The following is a 6,000-nucleotide window of genomic DNA, read 5'->3' as shown; positions in this document are numbered from 1 at the left end:
AGTAAACCTCTCTGCCATCTTTTGAGCTGAACTGACACCATCTCTAACAAGGTCTCACTCCAGCCTTAGGGAGGGCCCCCTCCCTTCCCAATTTGTTTTTTCCTTGGGTACTCTCCTTCAGGGTATTCTTTACAATCCTCTTTTATCTCCACATAAATAGATAATAATTCTTTATATCAAATCTCCCTTGCTCAAATTATTGTGTGGTTACTGTCTACTGGACTGGACCCTCACTGTCACAGAATTGGTGCCAGGAATGATCAGAGCAGAGAGACTTGCAAAGATGGGATATTGGAATTGATTTGTTGTGTTCTTAAGCCTAAACAGGGTTGAACTCGATGCCAGTGGGAAATGGGATGGTAATCTGTGGCTGTGGGAAGGATGGTAATCTGTGGCAAGCACTGGCATCAGAATTAATCAAGCGTCACCACCTCTGTTTGATTGTGATGAAATGCAGATTGAAGCGAATGCCTTGGAGCCCCAGTGGCCACTGGACTTGTTTTTTCATGTAGTAATGCTGACTATGGGGATTATGGTGTGGGATAGTCTCCCGAGTGCACTAGAGTGCTTACAGAAAGAAAATCACAAGTCACGGTGAGAACCAGAGAACTTCCATGACAGCTGTAAAGGAAGTTCTTTTTCTTATAGTCATGGGGCTGATATTCCTAAAAATCAAACAGAAGAGTTAAATGTACTGATTGTGAACAACAGCTGAAATCACTGGGCATTGATTGGGAAAGGACAGGATCATGAAACTTCAAGGAGACCAAGATGAAACTTGATCAGATAAAACTGATCATCTGAGACCCCAAGTTATTCTGAGCCTCCCTTGCCACTAGTAGTTTGCCCCACGGTGTCTTAGAAGATTCATATTCCTTTGCTTGAAAATCTCGTGATAACCTTGCCAAGCAATGGTAGACGCCTTGAAAGGGGACACTTGTTCTCAAGACCCACCACAACCACCCTCTGTTGCCATTAGATACAGAACTAGAGACAATTCACAGCATGCTCCACAGGGACAGGTGTACACCATACCCCAGGAATAGCTTACACACCTAGAAAATGAGCAAGACTTTTCTAATGTATACCAGTAGAAATTGGGAAACATATGTGCAAGTGGATTCTAAGGTGTTAGACCAAGGAGGGTAGCATATAACACTAGATCAGGCCTAATTTATGGATGATAGTGAAGTTACTAGAGAGTCCAGATTTAATGTACTCAACTCGACCAGCTGGAGGTGGGTTTAAGCAGCACATTTGATTGTTTGACTCAAACTTCACTCAAAAATGGCCTACATTTTACAAGGTTGAGATGCCAGAGCTTCCCCAGCATGGAGAAGGGAAGCCAAAGATGTGAGGAGACAGGAATGTTGGACTGGATTGATCCTGTGTGACCTGCACACCTACCTCCCAAATACATCCTTCAAGAAGGCTGAGAAGACACTGCTTTCACTAAGGCACTGAGAAATACATTAGTGAGAAGGGCCGGACTTGACCACCAACAGCAAGGTGGGGGCGGGGGGGGGCGTCTGCCATGAAAAACAGCAGGTATGTCATACCGGTAATCAAAATACCTTGGTCCACAGGGATCTTTGACAGTGGTTAATTGAAGTGGTGCCCCTAGGAAAACAAGAGTACTGATTGAAATATAAAACAGGGGGGAAAGAATCTTTAGGTCTAGTAGCTAAAAACTTGACTTGAGTTCCAACTGTGGATAGTGACAGCCTCTCACCCAGTTGCCAGACCTAATTGAATTCACAGGCTGAGACCCCTTGGTTGACAGGGAGGCTGGGTCCTGTGGTGGAAGAACCCTGCCACACTGCCTCAAGTATGTTACGTGAATCCTCCTCCAAGCCTTCCCACATCCACTCTTTGCTCAGCTGTGACACTGGAACATTTCCTCCTTGCCAGCTGGCATGATGTTAAGCTTTTCAGTAGAGGGCACTGGAGGGACACTGGGAAGAGGAAGGAGTTTCTCTTTACAGCTCCATCGTGCTTTCCTTCTTCTTACTCCCTTGGCATTTGGCTGTAGGTGAGACACCCAGTGGCACTCACCTCAAGCAAGTTTCATCAGCGCCCAGCCAGCAACTTCCTGGTTACTTTCTGCAGGTATCCTAGCTGACTTCTGAGAGAGTTCAACTTCCCCACAGCCAGCTTCCCAGCAAGTTCAACCACACCCCCTGCAAGCACCTTCCCAGGGAATTTCTTTGGCACTCCAGCAGGTGGTTTCCTGCCCACCAGCCTCAGCCCACCAATCGAGGGGAACACAGTGAACTTCTCCACCCTAGAGTAGGCTGCAACCTCTACAAAAGCTTTGTATTATTTGCTGACAGTGAGTGTGGCTACATGAAAGACACAGGTCTGGAGATCCTGAGAATTTCTGTACATTCTCATCTTGCACAGCCATGGTTACTAGAACATTTGTGAATGCCCACTGAGAAGGGACACATCCCCCTAACTTTGCCAGTCTCCCCCACTCCCTACTACTACACCTTGTGTTTCTGCACAAATTATGGCTCCCACATGGCCACTATAGGGTTACAGTCAATGACACCTGCCCACCAGGTTCTGGACTTAAGGGAACATGGCTCCTGGGCAGGTCCTGAGAAAAAGCTCACTCTCAGCAGTGCTGGGGAACGAGGGACATCCCCTGGATACAGGGGACCAAACTCATGATGCTCCGAGATGCACTGGGGGTTGTCACACCAGCCACATCCTCCTCAGGGTGACCTCTGGGCCCCAAAAATAATCCTGACATCCAGGCCACAGGATTAAGCCCACAAATCCCACCGTCATTCCCAGGAGGTCTTGGGCAGCAATACAAATCAGACCAAAAGTGGACTGAGAGTTCTTCTCTGTCGTCCCATCACACCCACCCCTTTAACACTAGTAGAGCCCGATTCTGTTCTCAACCCACCCCACACAGCAAACAGAAACCCCCAGACTAAAGGTGGCTTACATAGTAAGGGCTTTATTTCCACACCCAGCAAAATAATGGGAGGCAGGCAGTTTCTTTAGATGTTTGACTTGGAAGAAAGGCAAATCCATCAAGAGTCATATGAGGTCAACGACGTCCCTGAAAAAAAGGTAAACAATCCCTGGAAGCCACAAAAAGGACCCCAGCTGAGGTCCTCCTGGCCAAAGTTGGTCACACTCACGCCCTAACTGGTCAAGAAGTTAATGAGGCCCTCCCATGGGCTCAGGCTGCTTCTGAGCCCCTCCAGAGCCTGGAAAGAGAACACTGGGATGGTCTCCAAGTCCTTCCCAGCTGGCAGAGTGGTGAGGTGGCTTCTCCCACAGGCACTGACAGTGAGTTAACTCTGACAAGGGCCCTGGGCAGGTTAGAAAGTGCAGCACCGTAGCTCCCGAAAGCTTCCCACACACCAGCACTCATTAGGAATATCCCCCACATGCGTGTCTGACTGTATGAAGTTCAACTTCCAGCTGACGGCATCCTCACAGAGGTGACTCTCAGAGCTTCTCTCTGGCGTGCATCCTGTCATGTTGAACAAGGAGAGAGCACACTCCCTGCACACTTGAGGATTTTCTCCAGAGTGAACTTTCTGATGCTGAATGAGGTGAGGCCCTGGGCTGATGGTTTCCCGGCATTGGCTGTAGTTGTAAGGCCTTTCTCTATGGTGAATTCTCCGTGCTGAATAAGGAAGCCACTTCGGTGAAAGGCCTTCCCCCATCTGCATTTGTGAGGTCTTCCTCGAGGCTGAATTTGCCAGGGGTGAATGAGGGTGGACCTGCAGCTCAGTGCTTTCTCTCGCTGGTCATACTTAGAAGGCTTTTATGCAGCACAAGGTTGAAGTTTTGGCAGAAGGTTTTCCCATATTGCTGCATTCCTAACACCTTCCTTCGTTGTGAACTTTCCAGTGCCACATCAGAGGAGGCCTTTGGCTGAATGCTTCATTCCGTGCCTTCAAAAGGACTTTCTCTAGTGTAAACTTGCTCAAGCCAAATGAGCTTAGAAATGTGGCTAAATGTTCTCTGATATTGACTGTGCTCAAGAGACTTTTCCATTGTGAACCTTCTGGTGCCAAACAAGCGTGTATCCTCCGCTGAATGCTTTCCCATATTGACTGCACTCACAAGGCTTTTCTCCAGCGTGCACTCGCTGGTATTGAATGACGCCGGAGCTGGGCCGATGCATTTCCCCTATTCACTGCACCAAGACCTCCCCTCCAGGGTAGCTGCCCGGGCTCCCTCACGTCAGCTGTACTTCCCAACCGTGAGTGGCCTGGTGCTGGAGGCCAGCGCTGGCGCGGAAGTGTCCTCCTGCACACTAAGGCCTTCTGTGACATGTGCACTCCGCAGTTCTTCACAAGGCCCTGCCCTCCCTTTCTGCAGGGTCTCTCTCGGCTGTGCGGCTTCGGAGCTGGTTAAGCCGAAGCCGAAGCCTCCCCCACACGCCTCTTCACTTGTAATTTCCGCCCGCGGCGGCTCCCCAGGACTCAGCCAAGGCTAAACGACTCTCCAGCCTGGGCCGCTCACCCCAGGGAACGGGCCTCTGAGCGGACAGACCTGCCTGGGGTGTCCTGACCTGACTCTCTTACAAACACACTTGCCCGGCAGGCGCCTTGTCCTCCGCTCCACACCCCCCGGAGTCACAAAAGCAAGGTCTCCCACGTCGCATCACCGCGCTGCGGGCTCCGAGCCGTATCAAGCAGCCACTCCTCCCGGGAGAAGCACACGGCCACATCCTCAGACGCCACGCGGGCCCGCCACGATGGGAACCCCAGTCTGCAATCCTCCCGGACCGCCGCGCAGAACTCTCTAGGGCGCCTAACCAGGAGTGACCTAACGGCAGAAAACAAGACTACCAAGAGGACGACTGCGGTAGTCCCGCCCCCACGTAGTTCACACGCACAGGAACTCTCCTCTCCCGGGTCTTCATTGGCCCGGCACCATTGTGACGTAAGCGGAATGGGCGCCGGGAAATGGCGTTTCCCCGCGGGGCGGGGCTTCACTTCCTCTTAAAGGAGACCCGCCATGACTTCCGCGGCAAGTACTCAAATGCCACTTCCCGCAGGGCAGTGGATGCTGTGGTTACCGTCCTGAGCACCTCTTTAAATTAGGTAAATTCTATTTTCCTAGGAATTTGTCCATTTCCTCTAAATTTTCACATTTACTATCATGATGTTGTTTATAATATCCTTTTTGGGTATCTACATGATCTAAAGTTACCCTTATTAGTTTTCAACAGTGATTTGTATGCCTTTTTGTCTAGATTAGTCTCTCTAGAGGTGTACCAGTTTTATTTCTTTAGAAAGAAGCGACTTTTGGCTTTGTTGATGCCCTCTGTTGTGTGTGTGTGTGTGTGTTTAATGAATTTCCACTCTTGATGACTTTCCCCCGTCTTCTCTCTGTGGGTTTATTTGCTCTTACTTTCTAACCTCTTATTTTCAGCCTTTCTTCCTTTTAGGCATTCTTTCTTGACTTCTCCCTATGGAAAATGAGGATTATTTCGCTTGCACGCACACAGCTTCCCATCCATCCTCTGCCCACCCTCCATCCCCCTAATAGAGTTTTATGGTTAATATTCAGTGTTGATGCTATTAGGACTATGTAAATACTAATCACAGCTGAATCATCTAGTATTACTGTGATCACTTTTTCTTTCTTGCCCAATCTTTTGTTTTCCTTGGAGTTATGTCCCTTGGTTCCCAGGTATTTGTCCATAATTCAATCCCAGCTCCTATCTAAATATGTTCAGAGGCAAGAAATAGTCTAATAATTAAGACATCTTCTCTGGAGCCTCCTCACATCTCAACTAGATTGGGTGCCTTCTCTGCAGGTGCACAGCTGCCATCCTGGAAGCTTTTATGCTCCTGGGGAGTCACCTTGCTCCTCTTTGTGTTGGATCCCCCATTTCTTGTATACCATGTTTTCTCCTTTCTTGGTTTACTCCCTCATTAAATTAGGTAAATTTCTATTTTCCTAAGGAAGACTACATCCTCAAGTAGTTTCCTAAGGGTGTGTGGAATACAAATCTTT

This window comes from Diceros bicornis, chromosome 37 (assembly GCF_020826845.1).
Source record: "Diceros bicornis minor isolate mBicDic1 chromosome 37, mDicBic1.mat.cur, whole genome shotgun sequence".
Lineage (NCBI taxonomy): Eukaryota > Metazoa > Chordata > Mammalia > Perissodactyla > Rhinocerotidae > Diceros > Diceros bicornis.
The sequence above is the reverse complement of the archived record's forward strand: the minus strand, read 5'-3'. Positions refer to the sequence as shown.